Genomic DNA, 25,989 nt, shown 5'->3' on the forward strand with positions numbered 1-25,989 from the left:
GTATGGCAGTATTGGTGATGGTTGCGGGAACTTCATTGGCGATAGCTTCACTTCAGGCCAATTCAATACTACTAGCTCAGTCGGCACTCGTGGATGAAAAACGATGTTGCAACATTTTACCACCTTTGAGACTGTGATCAAGCTGGCAATCCCCAGAGGCACACCACAGCATGAAGTGTTAAACTGCACAATGTAGGATCCATCAGGTAGTAGCAGAGCTTTGCTACTCAAGGTTTCCATTTGAATTGCACTGCACTAAGCATGCAGTTGGTTGAGTTTGAATTCTGCTAACATGGGCTGGTCTTGAGAATGTCATGGGATGTTAACAGTTTTTCAGGGAATACAGTTGTACGGTATAGTCCTCACAAATCACACAGGCATGGGTATAGGGCACCTCATAGATGGTGTGTATCCATTGCTCGTTTACTTGATGCATGGTGCCCCAGGACAGCAGCACTTACCACCACAGAGGTGTTTCTGCTGGCACAGGAATGTTCAGGATCGCATGCAGTGTCCATGACATAAAGTCTTTGTCTTGCGCCGATATTCCATAGAATGTATTCTTGAGTACACTCAGCAGAGTGTAGGTGGACTGTGAAATTGCCTGACTCTGGGCTTGTCTTGATTGATTCAGTTCTGTCAGTTGTTCTGGCCATGTTTTTGGTAGACCAGTCTGGAACACCTGTAGTGAGTGTGTCCAGGAAGTCTGTGATCTTCAGAAGTTGTTGATTATTGGTCATCCTGTAAAGTTTTCATGTCTTCTTGGATGGTCTGCACCATAATCCACTATCACATCTCTCAGCTTGTATATTCCCTGATGTAATGCAATGAAGTTGTCATCAGCTGCAAAAGGGCTCATCTTGATGGGCAGTCTAGCCAGTCCTTGAATTTTCAGGACAGCTTTCTTCCAGGAAGGTTTGGCTCCTTTCACCTCCCCTTTGGCCTTCGCGTTTTCTAGGTAACCTATCTTCTCCAGCATGGGGTCTGGCATGGATTCACATGCTCATGAATATTCCCCGTCGTCAGGCTGGGAATCCTCGGTAAAGAAAAAATCAGTATCAGTTTCGTTTCTGATCTGTCTTTCGTAGTAGTAACCAATCACTGATCTCTGCTTCATACTGACCATAGCCAATGACTGCCCTCTACCTAAGCCCCGCCTCTGGCAGCCATCTTCAGATTTTTACCGCACGTTCAAGTATTGGGATCCTCATGCTATTGCTCTCGAGCGTTAGTGCTATTTTTTCATGTTTTTTCTCAAAAACTTCTATTTTTCGGTCAAAAGAGCCTCAAGCTCCACCGTTTCTTCATCCAATCAACGGGGACCCGTGTCGGATTCGTCTACGCTCCTCAAGGGTGAAGATTTCGTCGAGCCACGCTTTTGGAGGACTCCAGAAGTTTCTCAGGCCCATCTCGGACATGGCCCAGTAGAAGGGAAGTTCGACGCCCAGAGAGCTGTTCAGGGTCTGCCCTGGATGCCAGCTTCAGAATGTCTTTAAGAAGGACGAACACTCCCTTTGTCTTTACTGCCTACATGAGGACAAGACGCACGTGGAGAAGGACTGTGCGTTTTGCGGCAATATGTCGGAGCGGACCATGAAGGACTGCCATCAACATCTCGCCAACTGGCTGGAAGGGAAGAGCCCGTCAGGCGAGAAGAAGAAGTCCGAGCGGTCTTCTAAAACCTTTGAGGACGCCCCGGCGACGGGGGTCCAACACAAGGCCAAGCACCGCGAGTCCGCTGGCACCGGGAGCGCTGAACGGTCGGGCTCTAGGGGCGCCAGGCAGGGCGCATCCTCCCCGGTAAGAGGAAGGCCGAGCACCCGGCGAAGCTCCTGGAGAGACCCCGGTCGAGCTCGAAGGCCCCATCGGAGGGGGAGCGAGGCAGTGACCCTCCCCCCAAGGAGAAGGCGGTGAGTGCGCCTAAGGTGGTGAAAGCCTTAATCCATCCGGCCAAGGCCTCTATCGAGACAGTCGCGGCGGCCCTGGCTCAGCCTGTGGAGGCTACACCAGTGGTGGCGACCTCGGGGCTCAGAGTCTCCCTGCCACCGCGGAGGGAGTCCTCTTTTATGCCCATCGACAGGACCCCCGTGAAACCTCCGACGGAGAAGAAAAAGGGGGGGCAGGAGGTCGTCGTGGATTCGGCCTCAACCTCTGAGGAGGAGCTGATCGAAGTCTTAAGCCTTGGCGTGGAAGAAGACCAGCCCGTCGGCAGGGACCCCGACGTAGGAGACGACGATAACGTCGAGGGTGCTGACGGGGCCCTTGACCGCCCGTCGGACTCCCCTCAACCAGTGCCGCAAGACAACTCGGTGGCCATTTTGTTGGCTATACAGTCCTTATGCTCGGAGATAAGGACGAGACTGCCGTTACCACCAGCGGAGGAACCGCTCCCGACGGGGGACCCTGAGCCAGGCCCTTCTGGGAGCCCTCCCCCTAAGAGAAGAAGGATTCATCCTCCACCTCCTTTTCAACCATCGCGCCCTGTTCAGCCCTCCTCCACGCCCACGACTCGTGGGGATGATACGGGGACTGACACGGCCGCGGCGGGTACAGACGAGGTTTACGACGAGGATCTGCCGTTGTCACCTCCCACCCGGGCTTCCCCGCCCGACGAGATTGGATCGTTTCACTCCATGATCGCCAGGGCATCCGAGCTTTTCCAGCTCTGCCCGGAAGAGAAGAAGAAGGAAGGTTTCCTTTATCAACGGCGCGAGGCCAAGAGGAAGACGGTCCTCTCTGTGCCTCTACTGGACGATATTTGGGATGAGAGCCTCGCCCTCCTCAAGAACCCATCCACGATGCCGGCTAGAAGGGATCGGTACGAGAAGAAGTACCGGGTCCCGGACGCGGCCCCCTTGTGCCTTCGGGCACAGCCGACCCCGGACTCGGTCGTCTCAGAAAGCGGGGGGGGCGCGGCCTCTACGTCGACCTCCCCGCCGGACGGCGAGGGAAAGAAATTAGATACGATGGGACACAGAGTCATCTCGTCTGCAGCGACAACGATTAAGGCGGCCAACGCCTTGGCTATCGTAGCCCGCTACGACAGGGAGTTGTGGTACAAACTGGCCCCCCTGCTGGACTTCCTACCGGACGACAAGAGGGCGGATGCCCTAGAGATCTTGCAGGAAGGAGAGGTGGCGTCGGACCACGCCATTACGATTGCGACGGACATCGCTGACACTGGATTTCGCCAGTTGGGCAACGGCGTGTGCCTTAGGCGGCGTGGATGGCTCAAGGCTACTGACTTCCGTCAGGACGTGCAGACCAGAGTCTTGGACATGCCGTTCGACGGAAACAACCTGTTTGGGGAAACAGTGGACGATTCCCTTCAAGCCATCAAGGCAGACACGGAGACGGCTCGGGCTCTTGGGGATCTCCAGCAACGGCGGCCGCCCTTTCGGAGCGGCGGAGGCAAACAGGGTGCCTCCAAAGGTTCCGGTGGCGGATTTTCCACCTACCGTCAAGCGGCCCGTTCGTCGTCGCAGGAAGCTTACAGGGGACGAGGCAAGTCAGGCGGACCCCGCCGTCGTCGCCAAGGAGGACAAGGCAGCAAAGCCTCGTCGAAGCAGGACTGAACCGGCCGTGGGGTCGGGCCCCCACCGAAGCACCCCGTTGGGAGGCCGGCTGGCGAGCTTCGCCAGCGTGTGGGAGTCCATCTCCACCGACCGTTGGGTGCTGGACGCCCTAGCTCAGGGTCACGCGCTCGAGTTTCTAAAGAGGTGCCCGCGCGTCCCCCCTGTAGCCAGGAAAGAACATCACGTCCCTCAAATTCTCTTGGAGGTAAAGGCGATGCTCAAGAAGGGCGCCATCAAGCTCGTCCCAAAGAGGCTTCGGGGCTCCGGAGTTTACTCAAGATACTTCCTCGTGAAGAAGAAGACGGGAGGATGGCGTCCCATCCTGGACCTACGACGACTGAACAAATTCATCAAGGCACAGAAGTTCCGGATGGTCACCCTCCAACACGTCCTGGGTCAGCTGGAGGAGGGCGATTTCCTGTCGTCGTTGGATTTGGAGGATGCCTACTTCCATATTCCCATCCTAAAGGGACACCGAAAGTTTCTCAGGTTCGTGGTCCAAGGGCGTCACTACCAGTTCAGAGCCCTTCCCTTCGGACTGAGGTCGGCACCCAGGGTGTTCACCAAGTGCCTTGCACCGGTGGTGGCACAGCTGCGCCGAGAGGGGATCCACGTCTACCCCTACCTGGACGACTGGCTCATCCGAGCGAAGACGAAGGAGCTCGCCGTGGAGCACACGGCAAGGACCGTCCAACTTCTCACGGACCTGGGATTCTCCATAAACTACGCCAAGTCCCACCTGGTGCCCGCGCAAGACGCACTGTTTCTGGGAGCGAAGCTCGACACAGTGTCGCTTCTGGCCTCTCCGTCGGAGGAAAGGACGAGGGCCATCTTGGGCAAGGTGCAGCGGATGCTGGTTGCGGACGCGGCCAGAGTGAGGTCCATCAAGTCCCTCCTCGGATTGATGTCTTCTTGCATTTAGCTCATCCACCTGTGCAGGCTCCGGATGCGCCCGTTGCAGGAGTTCCTGGACGCACGCTGGATCCAGACGACGGGCAGCTTCGAGGAGAGGATCACACTCGACGAGAGTTTCCGACGAGCGATCCGGTGGTGGGGCACCCGCGCGCATCTGACGGCGGGCACGGACTTCCAGACCCCCGGCCACCAGGAGACAGTGACCACGGATGCCTCCCTGGAAGGGTGGGGAGCGCACACCGAAAATCTGCACGCGAGAGGCCTTTGGCTCCCGACAGAGAAGTCCCTCCATATCAACGTCCTGGAGCTCCGTGCAGTGTTTGGGCCCTCAGGTCCTTTCTTCCATCCCTCAAGGGCAAGGTGGTGAGGATCTTCACCGACAACACCACCACCATGTTCTACATCAGGAAACAGGGCGGAACCAGGTCCCCAGCCCTGTCCATGGAGGCGCAGGATCTGTGGCATTGGGCCGTCGCCCAAGGGATGTTTCTGGTGCCGTTTCATCTGGCAGGGATAAAAAACACCATCGCCGACTCACTCAGCAGCGAGCTGCGCTCGTGCCACGAGTGGGAACTACAACAGGATCTAGTGGACCGCCTCTTCCGACGGTGGGGCACACCCCAGATCGATCTGTTCGCGACGGCGACGAACTCCAAGTGCCGGAGGTTCGCCAGCAGGTTTCCCCAGCCGAGTAGCATGGGCGATGCTTTCTCGTTCCCCTGGGAGGGCCTGTTTCTATACGCGTTCCCTCCATTGCCATTGCTGATCCGGCTCATCAACCAGCTCAAGAGGTCACGGTGCAGGATGATCCTCGTCGCACCAGCGTGGCCGAGGCAGATATGGTTCCCGGACCTTCTGGACTTGTCAGCGTCCCCGTCAATCAAGCTGCCAGTGGACGCGGATCTTCTCTCCAGGGAAGGAGGGCCATCCTCCATCACGACCCGAAGTCGCTGAGCTTGCAGGCCTGGCTCCTGCAGCGTTAGAGTTTGGAGGATACGACATACCGGCCGACTGCAGAGCGGTTCTTGCAAAGGCCAAGGCGTCCTCAACTTTTAAATGCTACGGACACAAATGGAAGAGGTTCTCTGTCTGGTGCCACGCACAGAAGATTAACCCTCTACGGATTACGGCTCCCCAAGTACTGCCGTACCTACTGACGCTGGCCAAAGCTGGACTGGCGCACACGTCCATCAAGATTCATCTTGCTGCGATCTCCCGATACACCAGAACCACGGGGCGGACGTCTTTGTGGTCTCATCGTCTGGTGAAAGAGTTCATGAATAGACTGTTCAGATCGTTCCCGCCGGTGAAGGCTCCGGCCCCGGCGTGGGAGCTCAACGTGGTGCTGACCAAGCTCATGCGACCTCCGTTCGAGCCTCTGCACTCGGCTCCGTTGAAGTTCTTGTCATGGAAAACAGCGTTTCTTGTGGCCATCACCTCCGCACGACGGGTGGGAGAGATCCAGGCCCTTTCCTGCAAGGCCCCGTACTTGACTTTTCACGACATGAGGGTGCCGTCGGACTTCCACCTCAACGAACCCTTGGTGTTGCCTGTTTTCTTCCCGTCGCCGGCTGAAAGGACTTTGCACTCGCTGGATGTGGCTAGAGCGCTGAAGTTCTACGTGGACCGCACGAAGTGTTTTCGGAAGACGTCACAACTCTTTGTGAACTTTGGACCTGTCAATCGGGGGAAGGCTCTCTCGAAGGCTAGCATTTCCAGATGGCTCTCCGGCTGTATCATGTACTGTCATTGGTTGGCAAACCGACCGCTGCCTGGCCGTGCGAGAGCCCATTCCACCAGAGCGATCACAGCTACCACGGCGTTCCTATCTGGTGTGCCCTTGCTGGACATCTGCAGGGCTGCTACGTGGAGGTCGACGCACACCTTCACGAAATTCTACTGCGTCGATCGGGATTCCAGGGAAGAGTCCAGGGTCGGCCAAGCAGTGCTGCGCAACCTGTTCGCCTAAGGTGAGCCTGGTGAGGAGGTAAGAATTGCTTAATGTTGAGTTTGATGTAATGCTTAATATTGAGCCTTTGCCACCTCCCGTGGTTGTGCATGTGTGTACTGCTATGTATTCTTTATTCATGAGCATGTGAATCCATGCCATACCCCATGCTGGAGAAGGAACAAGTTACTTACCTGTAACTGTTGTTCTCCAGCATGGGACTGGCATGGATTCACGTGCGAACCCTCCCGCCTACCCCTCTGCGGCTCTTCACTTGGTCATACTGCCACTTCACGTGCTACCAAATCTGAAGATGGCTGCCAGAGGCGGGGCTTAGGTAGAGGGCAGTCATTGGCTGTGGTCAGTATGACGCAGAGATCAGTGATTGGTTACTACTACGAAAGACAGATCAGAAGCGAAACTGATACTGATTTTTTCTTTACCGAGGATTCCCAGCCTGACGACGGGGAACATTCATGAGCATGTGAATCCATGCCAGACCCATGCTGGAGAACAACAGTTACAGGTAAGTAACTTGTTCCCTATCTAGGATTGATGACCAATTACCTGATCTTCCCCATCTGTCTGTTTCACTAATAACCTCATTTAAAGGTGCTTGCTTTGTCATTGGCGGACTGCAGGGGTGTTGCTTGGTCTAGAAAAGATCTGGGGCTACGCTAATGTTGGGACTGTCGAGAATCGAGGCTAGCTAGCATTTTGGTTGTAGCCCCTGAGCTTCTATCTGGGGCTGCAACCAAAAGACCCAGGGCTTTAGCAACCTCAGCCCCCCGCGCCCTCTGCAATGCCTCTGAGCGGACATGATTTGCCTATGGAAATGGCATAGGTTTGTGAAATGTTTAGTGAAACATAAGCTGTATAGGGAATTACGCCTATACCTTTGTGTGTTTTGTAGCACTCATTGCTGGGAAGATTCCAGACTACTGGAATGCCTGAGGCTTTTGTAATATGTTCGTATTTACCTTCCTTTGTTTTGTTGAGCTTTTTAGTTGTCCACCAAAAGCCACCCTTCTTGGCCTCCCAATCTGAATACGCAGTGAAACGGTCTGAACTACACATTACCATGAGTATGATTGAGAAAAAAAAACATCAAATGTGGATTTCTACATGCTACATCTAGCTCGTCAGTTCCAGGTACTTACCAAGAATCCCTCCCACCCCATGGCGTGTTAAAAGGCACTTTGTTTTGCCATGTTTTCTCTGTCATTGTGGCATCGATTTGTTTGATCATACACCACAGAAAGTGTAGACCTTATAAACTGGCCATGGGGGGAATTTGTATACATTTTGCGCTGTACGCTCTCCCTTCTCCTAAGGCTTTGGTTCATAAGGGAATTGTCTAAACTCTGGTGGCAAGTTCAAAAGAGGATCTAACAATACTCCCAAAGGGTTGTGTCTAACCACTGCACAGGTTTCTGCTTATAGAAAAGGAAGGTGTCAAAATATTTCACAAAACATACATAGTCTGCCATGTCATCTAGCTTTTCTAGATCATTTTCAGGATCTTAAAATGCTCCTTGAGCGAAAGCTTCTATCTTGGATCTCAACAGGTCCCTATAGGTGTCTGAGATGAATCTAGGCTAGTGACCCCTTAGATGCACATCATCAATCGTGTATGTACCTGGAGTTGCATACTAGGCCCACAGTAGGCTTTGTACTGTGTCCAGAATTGCCCCAACTCTAGTGGGTATATGTTTATTTGTGTAGACTCCTCTCACATCAGCCGCCCACACCTCCTGCTTGTGTATTGGGTTTCGAATATGTGCTGTATCTAAGATTGAAATTTTCAGCTGATCATTGGATCTCCATTGGGATATTTACTAAAGTCTAAATAAATAAAAGGCTAAATGAATAAAATATCATAAGGCTCATCCACAGAAAAGTGTGAAACAGGATCAATGTTCCAACAACATTTTTGCAAGTATTTGTGCACTTTGGGAGGTAATAAGTATTCTTCTTCATGATGGTTCTCGCGCTTGGACTTGTTTCTAGCTGTTGGATTACTGGAAAAATAGACATGTTTTCATATGGCGTGGTAGTTTCTGGAGTTGTTGTTAATTTCACATTTTCATCTATTCTTGCCCGCTTATCGGGTCGTTCAAGATAGAGAGTCTCCTCACTCGGGAACAGAGATGTAACCATCTGGAGCTGGCTTAAGGTGGTCGACTGACACTAGTAGAGTATCTTTCTTAGGAGGCAGGGCTGGTCGAACTGCTGTTCCTGAGCCAATAAGTTTCAATACCTTCAAAGAAGGCCGCTAGCGCGGTCTTTATCATGGATCTTCTCTAGGACGTAGTCCCCAGATTTCAAAGTAGTCTGTGACTTGTCTTTGTCTTGAAGCTGTGGTGCTTCTTCACCATTGATGGAGTCTCTTAGCAGATTTATGAGAAGCAACTGGTCTGACCTGGTGAGAGAACTACAAGAATTGTCAATCGGGCATTTATACATAGGAGCGCCAAACAGCAACTAAAAAGGTGTTTTACATTTGCATTGAGAAAGGCGAGGTCGATTATGTATGCTACACTGCACTATAGGTGGGTGACTCACCCTATTACCGACAGAAGAAAGAATGCACTTAGTCAAAGCTTGCTTTATTATCCCATTGGCTCTCTCTATGACACCATTAGCTTGTGGGCAAAAAGTATTAGACAACTGCAGAGTACAGCCCCAGCTTGACTCAGCCTCTCAAGGTTTTCCCTCAAAAGGCTGGCACTTTGTCAGTTTGGAACCATTTCAGTGCTGTCATAGCTACTAAGGACAGGAAACCCTTTATGACCTCCTTACAAACGGCTTTCTTTCTGAAGAATTAGCCAAGTGAACTTTGTGCACGAGTCCACCACGACCAACAAATATGTGTACTTGTTGAAGGGTGTCCGTGGACCTATGTGATCCATATAAATGCATTCAAAAGGCACTTATGCCCTTTTTAGTGTGCTACTTGGTGGCTTTTATGTCCTCATTTATGTATGTGGCTGTGCGTGTTAATGCAGCTACCACTTATTATACAGTCTGCTTTCTTGCAGACCAGTGAGCAAGCGCATTGCCTGCACTGTGCACATAATCTGTTCTGTGGGCTTTTGTGTGCATAACTTAGATGAGTGATCTAGCCTTCTTGATGTCCCGTGTGTTTTTGTCAAATTTGTTTTGACAATATTGGCTTGCCTTTAAAATTTCTGAATGAGTAGGCTTGCCACCACTCAAGGTCGAAGTTATAACCTTGTACTGTATAGTCTAAGTCAGACACAGTTAAAGTGGGCTTATTTGGATCCATTTGTTTTAGTACCAGGAGGAGGCCTTGTAATTCACCAACCTGAGCTGATGTATCCCCTAAATGTTTTCTTTGTGTATCCTGGTGTTCAGCTCATTGTTATGGTTGAATTGCCCTTTTATAGCTGCACAGGCAGCAGAATACCTGGTGTGTTCAAACTGCTGGAACAGCACTTCCATCGTACATTTTCAAACATCCAAATTGGGATGTCTGGTACTGCTGCTTCTACTTCTGGTTGTAGAGACCATTCCAGATCATACATTTGTAGCAATTACGGTTTATAATGATACTTTGTTTGGAGCTGTCTGCATTGCTTCTGCCCTATCATTTGTACAGCAGCCAGAGGAGCAATATTTAGCTCAGCAATTGTATAGACATGTGAATGGTATGCTATGGGTTTTGTCTCTCCATGATTACATACTACATATGCAAGAGTTTCTGGACCAGGATCTGAGTTCCTGTCCTGAAGAGGATTACTTTGAGTCCTCTATTGGTAGACATGGTGCTGGATGCGTGTGTGCTCCTTTTTCCAGTCTGTTGAACGAAAGTTGGGCTTCAACAAGTCATATAGTGGTTTCACTAATGCTGCATAGTCTGCCACATATAATCGCCCAAAGTTTAAAAGGACAAGTATGGCCTGTAATTGCTTAAGTGTACATGGGCAATGCAAGTGTGCACATTTCTCTAGGAATTGTGGAGCAAGTCCCCTTCCCTCATCAGATAATGAAAACCCCAGAAATATGATTTCGCTTTGGGCCTTCTTAGACTTCTTAAAGTTGAAAATGTAGCCCTTAGTTGCTAGTGTCCCAATGGTTAAGTCCACCTTACCTAAGTGTTCATCCAAGTCATCATCTGTACAGTATGTCATCTACATATGTCCAGCATGTCTGTATGCTTTCCAAGAGGGATTGTATTATACTAGAGAATAGCCCAAGACTGTTTTTGTACCCCGGTGTGAGTCTAGTGAAGCAAAATTGTTTCCCCCTAAAGGTTATAGCTGTGTATGTGTAGCTCTCTGAATCCAAAGGTGCAAAAATTCCATTCCCCAGATCAAATAGTATTATACTTTTGTCAACAATTTCTTTATTGAGTTATATGTAACAAAGACAGACCGGTACAGTAACAACAACAACAACAAAACCAAAACCGCTGAATCCCCTCTTAACCCCCCCTCCCTTTCAAAGCAGGTGAGTGCATATCCAGTCCTCCTCGCAAACTGCTCAAGTTCATGATCCGATCACAGCTCTCGTTAATTTCTTTCCCAAGCTCTTTTCAAGACACACTCCTGCAATGTCCAGGGCCTGTGGCAGACTATATCCTGAAAACTGCTCTCTTTAATTAAACTCTTGCTTATCCCTCTGGGTCTCCTCTCCCACCTTCTTCATTTTGCGCTACAAATGATCTGTTTTTGTATGATTTTAGCATGTTAGCCTGTTTTTTACTATATAAAACTAAGCTGTATTCCTGGTATCCATGTAACTAAGTTATGACTTCACTGTACTGCATATGCAACAAGTTGTCACCCCTCATTGTAACAAGTGCCACAATGCTCTCGAGCTGTTGCGCGCTTTATAAATCCGAATAAATAAATCCAGGGAACTCATCCATTCAATCAGCGAGGCCCATGTCTCAAACTGCTTGACTACCCCCCTAACAAGGGCTGTCTGCTTTTCCATGGCCGCTATTTCCCACAACCATTGCAGCCACTGACCTACCGATGGGGGATCAGCCTTGCCCCACATGAAGGCTATTACTAATTTTGCCACCAGGACCATGGCTCGGGGTGCCTTGAGTTGGGTGTACCGACCCTCCCACTCTCCCGCTTGTGTGCAGCCCAGTAGAATAAATCACAGTGTGAGTGCCCCACCTAGTCCACCCATCCTGATCAGTGCTTCTTCCACAATCTGCCCCAGCTTCGGACAGGTTGCCATAATAAGGGTCAATGAGACCTCCTGCCCGCAACCCCTCCAGCACCACCTATCAGGTTAAATTCCGTACCGCCCTGACTTCTCCGCCTGACTACTCTGCCTGACCATTGACCCCTGGTGTGGTCCGGACCCTGTTTGTCTTTTATGTGCGCTCCGAGGCCCATGGGCATGTAGCGTGTAATAAATATTAAAATAAATAAATAACTCAACTGCTGGTTGAAACTTCTGCCACTTCACGGGGGTAAGAGGGCATCTGTGGAAAACCTTAAGCTGCAATTCTCTATGTTGTGTGCATTTTGACTCTTTTCATGCGTTGCAGTACATCCCTTCCCACACTTCTGGCATAATGGTCTTACTCAATTTTGTTTCCCATTGATGCTTGAATGGCCACTCCTCATCCGGACGGGCGTTCGATAAACACCCCACCAATTTCCCTGTAAGGCCTTTCATCCGATCCGTCTCTAAGTGGATTTGCTCCAGCGCTGTGGGGGTCTTGTCGCACCTGCTTTCATAGCTCATTTTGGAGCCAACGTCGTAGCTGGTGGTCGCAAAACCTTTCCCACCTCACCTAGCCTAAAGGAGGTCTTGCAGTCCACAAATGCTTTAATGGTCCCCCCACCCCCTTGTGACATGACCCCTATCTTCCTACAGCCTCCCACCTCCCACTCATCAAACCCCTTATGCCGGAGTGCCAGTGTAAAGTCTTTGTTTCCATGGATAGGTGTAAAGGGCGAGAGGAATGTTATCTGGTTTCTTCTTTTGCAGATCATATGCCACGCTTCCATCGTGCCCTTAGAGAACCCATTTACGTACACAGATTTGGCCCTTTGGGTCTGGGCCACCAGGGCTGTTTCCATAGGTGCTCCCCTGCTATGTCTTGTTAAGAACCAGAGCTTGTCTGTCTCGGGTTGAAACCAGTCTGCCCGAACCTGGGCCGCTAAATAGTTTAACATGTATGGGCAAGCCTACACCCCCATTGTCTTTGGCGGCCACCATTCTGTTGTAACCAATGCGGGCCTTCTTACACCCGCCCCCCCCGACCCTCCACTCCAATGAACCGTTAGATGATCCTCTGGATGGCATGCAGCTTCCCCCCACAGTTTGCTATTGGGACATTATGGAATAGATGAAGCATTTTCTACAGGATACTCATTTTTATAACTTCTCGTCCCTCCAACCACTAGATCAATAGCCTACTTCATCGATCTAGATCTTTCAGGACTTCCCTAATCAGGGGAGGATAGTTCCCTCAAGAATCCCCCCTCTGCTATTGATATTAATATCCAGATACCACAGTTTTACCCTCACATGCCGAAATGGAGCAACTTGCTGAAGCTGCAAGAGGGTGTCAGGAGAGACTGTTATGTTCAGAATTTTGGACTTGTCAATATTAACCCTGAACCCAGACACTGACCCATATCTGTCCAGTTCCCCCATGACTGCCTTAAGAGAATTAATGGGGTCCGTTAGTGAAAGGATGGCATCACCTACAAATAAACAGATTTTTTATGCCCTCTTCCCTGCCGGATTCCATTAATTTTCCTGATGTACTCCGCAAGAGGCTCAATCACCAGGGCAGACAGGATGGGGGACAATGGGCACCTCTGTCTCGTGCCTCTACTTAGGAAGATGGGATCCGTAGGTACCCCGTTCATGTTGATCCTAGCTTTCAGGGCAGCGTAATTCTCCATGATCATCTTAACCATACTGGGCCCAAGTCCCACCTTGTGTAACACCTTCTCTAGAAATGACCAATCAACTCGGTCAAACTCAGTGAAATGTCTTTTTGGCAACCAAGGCCAGCAAGACCGTTTGTTCCTTCCCCGTTTTCTCTGTCTATCATTAGTGTGATTTTCCTGATGTTGTCCCCTGTCGTGATAAGCTTCTAGGCGATTGCAGTAACTTGCACTAACCTACTGAGCTATCTTGAGTATATTAGAGCTTATTCGAAGCGTGGAGGAAAATGCTGAAATCAGCCAGGCCTCTCGAACTGGGTGAGCCCACATGCTTGTAAGGGGTTAACTGCGAAGGCCCTTCATGAAGACATAAACATCTAGCCTTTGCAAGAAGCTTTACGCAGGCCTTGGGAGCCAGGCACAGCTTTGCTCGTCTTCGCTCTGCGAGTCAGGTGCACTGATAATGCAGGAATGCCAGACCTTCCCCAAAACAACGTGCACGAAGCCTGGGAGCCAAGACTGGCTGTTTCCAGTCTTGTAACTTTCCAGGCGAAAACATGTTTACTGCCCGGAAGGATGAGCCCAGAAGCTTCTCGAAGAGCTGGTACGTCATATTGATTGACGTGCAGCCCCTAATAAGAGAACTATACCTGGGCCAGTAAGGGAGGGACTCATCCTGGGCTGTTTGGTGAAACGCGCGCACGAAGAGGAACAGCGCCTGGACGACCAGCCGTGCACTATCTGGGCCGAGACTCCTACCATCACATCCCCGCTCTGGTGTAGGACTTTGGGGGCCTTGGCCAGTCCTCCCCTGCTCTCTCGGAGTGCCGGGCACCTGTGGCGGCGAGGGTCCCGGGTGTGATCTGATCTGTTCATCTACATTTTCTAGGAGCGTAAGATAAATAATTGCATATTCATCTGGGACTGATAATTGGCATTATTCAGCTTGCCCTTTTATTCCCATATTATTGTAAATTGCTGCTTAGTTCTCACTAGACATAGAAATACATACAAGCATCATATATTCTGTGTGATTGGGTTTCTTCCAGACGGAGTTCATCGTGCTTCTTATAAACTTACTTGTCTAGGAAGGTGATTAGGAGTGATTATAGCACCAAGGGCTGGCCCCAAGGGAGGGTGCGGGATTCCCCTTTTCACTACATTTGGCGTAGTCGGCAGGATTTACGAGCACAATGCCTTTCTGGAAAAGACAAGCAAAAGATGAATGCAATGTGGGAGATAGTGCATTCTGTCACATTCCAGGATGGCCGGCATCAAATGCTTGGTCGGGTGTGGCAGACATTTTGCATCGGTACTCGGCACCGAGGGCATGGGACATGCTTGAAAATGATGTTTCCCCGGGGGTAATTACTGAGTGCTTGGAGAGTTTGCCGCTTGGGAAATGCAGACGGGAGCTAAAAGCAGCAGGAAACATAGGCTGGTTATTCCTGCAGGCGCTCAGAAAGTTGCATGAGAATTAATTGCTTAAAGATGCGCAGATTCGCAAATTAACTGATGAGATTTCCCTGCTCCAGGAGCAACAAATAATTATGAGAAACCCTTGAATCGTCTGTTAAGCGGGCCGATAAGATGGAGGACAGGTGTGCCTCCTTAGCTGTACGTGTAGCCACGCACAAACGCAGACAGCGGCGGGGCAATCCGTCAAAGATAAGGATTCGCGCACTAATTAGGAAAGATAACTGGGACCCAAATTTATGGTCGGGTGAAGTCAGTGACAGCGAAACTGAGCAAACATGTGACTGGGATGAATCTGTTGAAGTCAGGCTTGCAGAATTAGACTGCTCTGACGAAGAGGAGCTGGAATGTGCTCCAAAGAAATGTGTTTATCCAGCACGGCCGTTAATCACTAACAAGTCAAAAGGCCAAGCTGACGGTGCAAACATTCAGAATACTAGGATTGTCCGCAATTATACACAGACAGAGCTTTTAGAGATTGCTAAGTTATTTAGACAGAGGGCAGTTGAAGCACTTCTGAAGTGGTATCTACGTTTGTGGGATACGGGTGACGATAGCTTCTTCTTAACCCCAGAAGAACTGTTAAAGATGGGTTCACTCACTACTAATGTAATGTTGGGGCAGATAGTGCGCGGTGCACTCGGGCAGCAAGGCTCGCATTCCTTGTTTATAGTAATGACTCGGAGAAAAAGCATGGCAAAAATGTAAAGTCCAAAGAGAAAACTGACACTATCGAGGTCACACGCAGACAAATGTGGGTGGACCTGCTAAAAGCGGGAATTCCAAGGGAAGAGATAGACGGTAAACCCACACCTGTGCTGCTTGAGAAATGGAAGAAATTGAGAAAACAGGGATCAGGAAAAACTAAGCCCTCTGCACCCTCTGAAGAAGAGGTGTTGAAGCCCAAAGTGCCAGCAAAAGATTTACCCTGTCATGATGCCTACCCCCGGAGCACCAGGACAGGCCCAGCACCCCCGGGAGCAGGCATCATGCCCTTGGGTAAAAGCCCAGCGACCCCTAATAGGGGCTCTTTGGACTTTGTCCTGGCGCCTTTGGCGCCAGGCTCATGTTGGACATCAGTCTAGGCGCCAGGCTCATAAAAGAGGGTGTTTGGTGCACTTACCTGACGCAGACCATGCTGCATGAAGCCTCAAGCCAAATGATGCTTAGGAGGGACTATTTTATCAAAGGAACTATTTTACTTGGGTGGGGACCGTGGAAGAATACTTACCTGGAACTTCTTCCAAGGCTATTTAAACCACACCCGGGCTGCCACACGTGCTTCGCGTTGCTCTGCATCTAGCAGCTGAACGCTCACCGGTCCTGCTCCTGCATCTTGCCTCCAGCCACGCCCGCCTCGATCTTGGGATACATGAAAGGAAGGGAAGAGAAAAGGTGAAAACCAAGAACTTAATCTAACTTCCTACCTGTGTCCGGAACCATCACGCCAGCGATCCTGAAGATAGACATTCTTTAAAAGCATTGCGCTACTTTGCAGCGCCACGCATCACTCACCTGCCTCGTGGGCTCTTCACTATCCACCGCGACCTTCTGGGCATTCCACCACATCTCTGCACCTGCAAGGGAGAAGAAAAGACAAAAGGTGAGCAGGAGGAACAAATGAGGAAAGCCTGATTTTCCGTCACAAGACTTACCTGGCCATATTTGACGGAACCACTCCTCATTTCGGGTCGGCGCCAGTTCTTGGCCTGGTGCCGCACCCCGGCCCCTAAGGGGAAAACAGAAAGACATTACTAGAGGGATTCAAAGACATCTAAAGGGATCATTTTATCACAAACTCACCTGAGTTTATCTCCGGCAATATCCCTCGAAGCATCACTTCCACTCTGCACATGAAAACAAGGACAGATCGCAGGTTAAGAAAAGCAAACAAAGAGAAGACTCTACTCTGAAACTTTTTTAACTGCATACTTACGGCATTTCGCCTTCCGAAACCAGTGAAGTAACTGGTCAAATACGCGCCCCTGCACCAGAAGCAGGATGGAGAGCTCATCCATTCAAACATTAAGGTGAGCCTTGATTGGGGATTTCGGAGGTGGTCAGAGAAGAGCAAAGGGGAGGTGGGAAGCAATCACAATACTCTGCAGACAGTTAATCCCCTTTCTCCACCTACAGAAAGATTTTTCTACGGGCCAGACAAGCCAGATTTGGGGGTCCAGTTCAGTCGGTGTTTCGAATCCTGCGCATCACGCTTGAAGAGGTCACAGCAATCCAGACCAGGTCAGCGCCTCCGTGGGAGCCAGGTGAGCGTTACATACCCTGATTTAGCAGAGGACAAGTGGGAGGTCCCAGACCCCATTTTTGATTGAAGGGCTGGCTATGTCTTTGAGGTACGGTTAATAAAGAGAACCAGTCCCAGAGACAGATGCCCTTTTGTGCCACTTACATTGTATTTGGATTAGAAAGTAAAACACGTCTTGGCTCTATTAGACACGGGAGCTGAGGTAACCATTTTGAATGGCAATCCCAGTAAATTATCTGGTCCCAGAGTTCTAGTCAATGGTTATGGGGGAGCAGAAACTGTTGCAAAAGCTTTTAATGTAAAAATGTCAATTGGCGAGGTATTGCCTTTCACAGCAAATGTCTTGATTGCAGATATACCGGAATATATCCTTGGCATGGATGTGTTGTTGGGCAAAAGTGTGACTACAGATTTAGGTGAATTTGTTTTTGGCGATCGGAAAGTCCATGTGAGAGTTGTTAACCCCGTAGTGGTTGGGCTTGCCAAATGGTCCCCCTTGCATTTACCGCCTCCTGCTGAGCCAGTGTGCCTGAAACAGTACAGGCTGCCAGGGGGACATAAAGAGACCGGTGAAACTATTGAATCATTGGTAAAAGATGGCATAATGAGGCCGGCAGTCAGTCCATCCAACTCGCCTATCTGGCCTGTCCGCTGCCCTGATGGGGCGTGGCGTCTGACAATTGATTACCGCATTTTGAATAAGAAGGTGCCGCCCTTAGCTGCGGCGGTGCCAGACATCATTACTCTGATTGAAAACCTTACGAAAGAAGTGGGTGAATGGCATGTGGTCCTTGACCTGGCCAATGCATTTTTCTCCGTTGATATTGACACTGAATCACAAGACCAATTTGCTATCACTTGGGGAGACAATTTACCTTTACTAAATTGCCCCAGGGGTATTTGCATAGTCCCACTCTGTGTCATGGATTGATTGCCAGAGACTTAAAGATGGTGCAGTTGGATGATGTCTATGTTGCTCATTACATTGATGACATCATGTTGACCAGTGCTGAGAAAGAACATGTAGAAAAATCTGCTGAAAAGTTGATCACACACATGCAAGACCGGGGGTGGGCCATAAATCCCAAAAAGGCACAGGTGCCTGCTCAAGAGGTGAAATTTTTAGGTGCAATCTGGTCTGGGTCAGTAAAGAAAATTCCCAACCCTGTAATTGACATGGTTCAGCAGATGGCTCCACCAGCAGATAAAAAAGAGGCACAAAGGTTTGTTGGGTTAATGGGTTTTTGGAGAAATCACATACCTCACTTAAGCCTGATACTGAAACCCATCTACAAAGTCACCAGAAAGAAACATGATTTTACATGGGGCCTAGAGCAACAGTCTGTCTTTCAGCAGGCTAAGGACGCTTTGCAGAATTACATCACGCTGGGCCCCATGACAAAAACTGATCCGTTTGAACTGGAAATTCTTGTCTTCAATGATATTGCTGTGTGGAGCTTGTGGCAAAAGCAAGGACAGAAAAGAGTGCCGCAAGGTTTCTGGTGAAGAAAGCCCACAGATCCTATGACAAGTTACACTCCACTGAGAAACAAGTTGCTGCAGCGTACTGGGCTTTAGTGGAGACTGAAAGAATCACAGGCGAGCAACCAGTGACAATTTGCACAGAAATTCTGATCATGGGCTGGGTGTGCGACACTGCTGCAAGCGGAAAAAGTGGCAGAGCACAAGACGCCATTCATGTCAAATGGAAATGGTATTTACAGCAACGTGCGAAAGCTGGCCGCACAGGGGTTTCCAAACTGCAAGAACAAATGCTGGAGGCAGTGAACTTGGAAGCGATGCCTGAACCGAGCACCCCTGTGGCATTGCCAGAATCTCCCTTCAAAGTCGCACCCGCCTATGATACATTGACAGAGGAAGAACAAAAATATGCATGGTTCACGGACAGCACCGCAAAGTATGATAAAGGGCAAAGACACTGGCAAGCTGTTGCATTCCAGCCACACCGAGAAACACTGCTAATGAAAAGGTGTGGGAGGATCCAGTCAATATGCTTAACTGCAGGCGGTGGCCTCCGTGATTGAACAGGTGAAAGAGACAGAGACTGCATACATATACACGGACAGTTGGGCCACGTATCAAGGCCTGACGCATTGGGCACCGGCATGGAGAAGAGATGGCTGGCAGATCACGAACACTCCGATCTGGGGAGGTCCGGATATCTGGGAAGAGATGTGGTGCAAAGGTGAGAGGTGCAAAATCTGCATTGGGCATGTCGATGCACACATGCCCCCTGACACCTCACTGGCTGCCCTGTTCAACAATGAAGTGGATCAAATGGCAAAGATTCGCCCAGTGACAACACCTGAAGAAGCTGAGGTATTGCAAGGAATGGCGGACTGGGCACACCAAACCTCAGGGCATCTAGGGCAAACAGGAACTTATCAATGGGCAAAAAGAAGACAATTGCCCATTACCATGGATCAAGCCAGGCAAGCTGCCTCCCAATGTTCCGTGTGCTGCGAAGTGAATCACTACCCTCTGGAGAGGAAGCCTCAAGGCCCTTTGAGGAGAGGTGAAAGAGCTGCTAGCTTATGGCAAGTTGACTACATTGGCCCTTTACCGCCCGAGAATGGAAAGCACTATGTGTTGACCATGGTAGACACATACTCTGGACTTCTGTTAGCTTATCCAGTCGCCCATGCAGATCAACGGGCTACCTTGCAAGGAATGGAATACCTCATCAGGCACTATGGCACCCCGGATGAAATCCAATCAGACCAAGGCAGCCATTTTGCTGGACACAATGTGCAAGACTGGGCGTTAGAACAAGGCATCAAATGGACACTGCACATCAGCCGGTACCCATAATCCTCTGCTCTGGTGGAACGCGGCAATGGGCTGCTCAAGCAACAAATAAAGAAGCGGACTAAGACTCACACTCTCAAGGGGTGGTCCAAACACCTGGCACAAGCGCTGTTTGAACTGAACAATCGTCCGCTGGGAAACCGCCCGACACCCTTTGTGAGACTGACAAGTGAGAAAGTGGAATCCACAAAGACTCTTGTTGTGTGGAAAACCGACAAAGAAGCAAAGCTGCCTGTGCAAGCCACTGCAGGCAGCATTGGATTTGATCTATCTATCTGTGAGGATTATGTTATACCAGCGGGACAAACAAAATCCATATCACTGGGTATTGGCATCAAATTGCCGGCTGGCACTTATGGACGCATTGCTGCACGTTCCAGCCTGGCGAAAAAAGGCATTGACATTTTGGGAGGTGTGATTGATCCTGACTATAGAGGGACTGTTTCGGTGCTCTTACATAACACTGGTGCATCTGCAGTACCATTAACCAAATATGACCGGATTGCACAATTGATTTGTGAGCAAGCAGTTGTTCCCCTAGTGGTTGAAAGTAAGCAAGCCCCAGACACTACACTGATGGGGGAAGGAGGCTTCGGTAGCACGGGGAAAAAGGTTTGGGTTCACCATCCAAACAAAAAACCTGAGGCTGGGGAAGTGTTAAGTCAATGTGTTGGAAGTACTTATGTTGTACATTTGCAAGATTCTGACATGCCTGTTTATATTCCCGCTACTAGGCTCACACCACGAACGTAGAGCAGTATGCAGGGCATGGGATTTACCTTGCTGTGGGTGCTCCTGGCCTGCCAAGCAAACGCTTTCTCTGTAAAGAATGGGTTGATGCAAGACGCTACATGGACTCTGAGAATCGCATGCACTACACCTGATGCTCCAGTCCTGCGTGATAACTACAACCGCACCGTAACCTGTGAGAAAAGTGCTGCAAATGAGTATCCACATGGAACTACGAAAGTGATAAATTGGCATATTGTCGGACACCTTTTGTCACTGACTCATATGACTGGTGCTTATGAAATCTTAGGCCCAAACGTTTCAGTGAATAGATCCAATAATTTGTTTGATGTTTCATGTTTCTTCTGTCCCAAGAACTGCAGCAAGTGTACTCGCCAAGATTTTTTGGACTATAACTTGACCAAATGCATTTCTTACAATTGTACGTTGAAACAGCCACTGCCGGATGGTAGTATGGTGTTTGTATCTAAAACTGATATTGTATATGGCAGGCATCCCACTTGGAGAATGGTTTTCTTCAAGTCACACAAAGTAGAAACTGTAAACATGCTAGATTTTCCAGTAGTTAGACAACACTTAAACTGCAGACACGTGATGCATGCGTCTATCATTACAGAGGTGCACTTAGACATAGATTTATCACGAGGCAATGTTTCCTTAGTACTACCAAGCTGCTACAAATGGAGTCAATTTCTATGGCCCATCGCCAAATTGCGTGTAGCTAGGGGGTTGGATTCATTAATTGCGGGGGCAGCAGGGGTGGGGACAGGAGCTTTAAATGCTTTTGACATAGAAACTGCGCAATAAGTTAGCCACTATGGGTTCTGATGCCAGCGCCGCTATAAAACTCCTGGCCCAGTGGGGCCCATTGATAAGCCCTACCCTGCGCAACACTGCTACGAGTATTGGCAACCAATGGAAATGGCAGAATTTTAGCTATGAAGACATTTTTTCTGCCATAGGACAGGTCAACAAGACTGCTAAAGACACACAATGCATTTTATGGCAAACTTTGTTAAATCAGCAGGTGTTGGCTTTCCGCTCCGAATGGGGGCGACTATCCTCAACCCACTGGCACACAGAGCTACAGTTACCAGTAAACATATGGATTAAACCGCTTGCTTTTGATTGCATGAATAACGCATGCCATGCTTTAATGCAAGTTAGTAGAACTGCTTATGCTTTAGAAATATGGTGTCCTTTTATAGTATTGCCTATGAAAATCAATGGTTCTTGGTGGGTGCCGCAAATACGAGGGGAATGGTTAGACAGGCAAAACCACACCATCCACAGTCACACCTGCATGCCCTAGGATCAGGGGTGGGTGTGTCCCCAAACGGGGAGGATTCCTGACCCATGCATGCATCCTGTAGCAGGGGAGTGCACCTGGATGCAATACCACATTAATGGGACTGACATTTTCCAAATAGATCAGCATAAAGCTTGCGTAGTTACTAATCATTCCTTGCTTATTAACAATTACAGGTTATTAGGGAATCCTCAAGTATTTTGCGTAGATCAGGTTGTGACTATCTTAGACATTGTTACTCACACCTTATATTCATTAACCCAGTGGTCTCACACTACTTTGCATGCCGAGCTCACGCATTTGCTTAACTGGACTCTACCCTATGGGGTGATTACTGCCCAGCTTCAAGCTATTGGACAATTTGCCCAAACTGCTTGGAAAGATTTCCAGACGCTAGCTACCTCAGTTATTTCTGCAGCGTGCAAGCTGATAATAGACAGGAACCAATTAATCAAAACTGCTGACCATCTGCAATCAGTTACTACTCACCACTAGTGGGATGTATTCACTGGATGGTCTCCCTCCTCCACTAAGCTGCTTAATATAATGCTGTATCCATTGCTGTGGCTGCTGATTTCCCTAATATTCATTCTTATCATTTTCATTGGGCTCTTGCGCAGAATGTCTTTCCTTTATACTAGAATGACTGCGCTAGAAAAACGCTTAATCGACCTACAGCACACCATACATGCTTCTAAATCATGGAACTGAGTCAGCATTTTCAGGCCTCACTTCGAAAGGGGTGGAATGTCGTGATAAGCTTCTAGGCGCTTGCAGTAACCTGCACTTGCACTAACCTACTGAGCTATCTTGAGTATGTTAGAGCTTTTTCGCAGCGTGGAGGAAAATGCTGAAATCAGCCAGGCCTCCGGAACTGGGTGAGCCCACATGCTTGTAAGGGGTTAACTGCGAAGGCCCTTCATGAAGACATAAACATCTAGCCTTTGCAAGAAGCTTTACGCAGCCCTTGGTAGCCAGGCACAGCTTTGCTCGTCTTCGCTCTGCGAGTCAGGTGCACTGATAACGCAGGAATGCCAGACCTTCCCCAAAACAATGTGCACGAAGCCTGGGAGCCAAGACTGGCTGTTTACAGTCTTGTAACTTTCCAGGCAAAAACATGTTTACTGCCCGGAAGGATGAGCCCAGAAGCTTCTCGAAGAGCTGGTACGTCATAGTGATTGACGTGCAGCCCCTAATAAGAGAACTATACCTGGGCCAGTAAGGGAGGGACTCATCCTGGGCTGTTTTGTGAAACGCGCGCACGAAGAGGATAAGCGCCTGGACGACCAGCCGTGCACTATCTGGGCCGAGATTCCTAGCATCACATCCCCGCTCTGGTGTAGGACTGTGGGGGCCTTGGCCAGTCCTCCCCTCGTCTCTCGAGGAGTGCCGGGCACCTGTAGCGGCGAGGGTCCCGGGTGTGATCTGACCTGATCATCTACATTTTCTAGGAGCGTAAGATAAATAATTGGATATTCATCTGTGACTGATAATTGGCATTATTCAGCTTGCACTTTTATCCCCATATTATTGTAAATTGCTGCTTAGTTCTCACTAGACATTATAGAAATAAATGCAAGCATCATATATTCTGTGTGATTGGGTTTCTTCCAGACGGAGTTCATCATGCTTCGTATAAACTTACTTGTGTGGGAAGGTGATTAGGAGTGATTATAGCACCCAGGGCTGGCCCCAAGGGAGGGTGCGGGATTCCCCTTTTCACTACATCCCCAACCCCACTATTATGCACAAAACCTGTCTGATCAGTATCAGTCTGGGATTGCATGAACAGACCCAAGCGTGTGGTCAATATTCTTTTAAGGATTTTCGGATCTACATTGAGTAGAGATATGGGCCTGTAAGTGGTGCAGTGGGCAGGGTCCTTGCTGGGTTTATGGATCAAAACTATTTGGGCCTCAGTCATTGAATCTGCTACCAATATCCCCTTTTCCCTAATCGTATTAAATAAATGCAGCAATGGGTCAAAACGTACATGCGCCATACACTTGTAAAACGCTACTGACAGGCCATCTGGGCCGGGCTTTTGCACCCCCCCTTCCGCAATCCCTTTAATGGGATCCAACACTTTGTCTCTCTATTGGCCTATCGAGCCATATCCTATTCCTCTCGGGTAGTATTGGCAGAACCAATGTGTCTAAGTAAGGCATCTGGTTCCTCTCATCTACAAAGTCCTCCTGTACAGAGCGCTTGGTAGAGGTTCCAGAAGGCGTTCTGCTTGTGCGCCCCCCTGCGATTTCCCCCCCTCATCCAATATCTGCTGTATAAAGCTCCTATTTCCTCTCGCTCTCAACTATTGGTCAAGAACCTATTCGCTTTATCTCCCCTTTCATAAAATCTCTGCTTGAGAAATGACATCTTAAGATGCGTGAAAAAGACAAAGTACCTAGGTGTCTGGATCAACAGTAACATAAATGACGCACCCTGGACAGAGAATGCTAAACAAAAATGTAGACAACTAGCAAGTCAAGGAGTAGTAATAAATAAAAAGTTTGGGAAATTCTCGTTACAACCAGTAATAACCCACTATAACCAAAAAGTGATTCCATCACTGATCTACGGGGCAGAAAGTGCCTTAGGAGTGTCTGCCACTCTATGGCAAGAACTAGAAAATCAATATTGAAGGAGAGTCTTCCATTTACAGAAAGGAATCTCGAGTGCATGTGTGAGATATGAACTCAATCTAATATCCATGCATGCCCGATTGTTATGGAACACGCTATCCATATATCGGAAAATCATCACAGTAGAATGTCCTCCTCAGTTCAAGATCTTACAAAATGCCCTGAAGGGTAACAAAGAAACCCTACTATGTAAATGGGCAGTTGGGTGTAAAAAGCAATTGGAGCTACTGGGAACTGATCAAGATACCCTGAGAAACAACCCGAATTATGTGAAGAAAAAGCTATGGGAACAGGATTGGTGCTCGACAGTTGATGATCGCAATCGCCACAAACTTATGGAAGATGCAGCTATTGAGGCAAAAGATCGAAAGAAATTGCCTCAATACTTGATGAGATCTGCCAATGCAAGACATCGAGCAATCTATATGAAATTTCGTATGAACTTAATAAACACCAGAGTAAGCCAAGCAATAAGAACGCGGAATTCGAAAGCATTACTCGGGTGTCGTCTCTGTAACAAACACCAAGAAACCCTTAAACATCTTACACTGTACTGTGAGGCTCTGAAAGACCGGAGATCTGTACATTTGGGACATCTAGTGCGGAAATACGCCACCATAAGCGGAGAAGATCTATGGCGAAAATTTCATAACCCATGTGAAAAGGACATCTTCGGGTTGACACATTTCTTAGAAGTACTTGAACGTTTGCTAAAAGAGATCTAACTTGAAGAAAGAATCTAAAAAGTAATGGATGCTTCAAAATGTTGAGATGAGGTGATGAGATGAAGCAAAACCAGATAAAGGATTGGTAATGGAGCAAAGAATCATCTGTAGTGAACAGAGTTAATGAAAAGTGGGATCAACCAAGTCAGAGAGAAGTAAGAAGGCATGGAACGATACACTCTGTTATGAAATAATGCACCGCAATGACTCATTTCGAAGCACCCCATAGATAGATAGAGGAGGAATTGTGTGTATAATTTTGTTTTTTCAAAAAGTTTGTATAAACTAAATGAAAAAAAAAAAAATCTCTGCTTGGTTCTCAATAATATTTGCCCAGCCTTGTCCATCTTTAGCAGATTAAGATGTCCCCTCTTGCTTTAAGTTCCTTTTTTTCCCTTCCTACTGTTAGTGGCCTTAAACTGCTCCTCCAGCCTCTCCATTTCCCCAAGTAACTCAACTTCCTGCTGCGTCTTAACCTTGTTCTGAGCAGCCGCTGAGGTAATCCGGCTCCCCCTTGCTACTGCTTTTAGGGCATCCCAATGAACCCCTGCTGACGTGTTGCCCACCTTGTTAAGATCCATATAGTCCCCTAGGGCTCTTTCGAGATGATCCCTCACTAGCTTGTCTTGAGAATCAGCATAAAGGAAGACATAATCAATCCTTGAGT

Source organism: Ambystoma mexicanum, chromosome 1q (genome assembly GCF_040938575.1).
Source record: "Ambystoma mexicanum isolate Mex_15411 chromosome 1q, UKY_AmexF1_1, whole genome shotgun sequence".
Classification (NCBI taxonomy): domain Eukaryota; kingdom Metazoa; phylum Chordata; class Amphibia; order Caudata; family Ambystomatidae; genus Ambystoma; species Ambystoma mexicanum.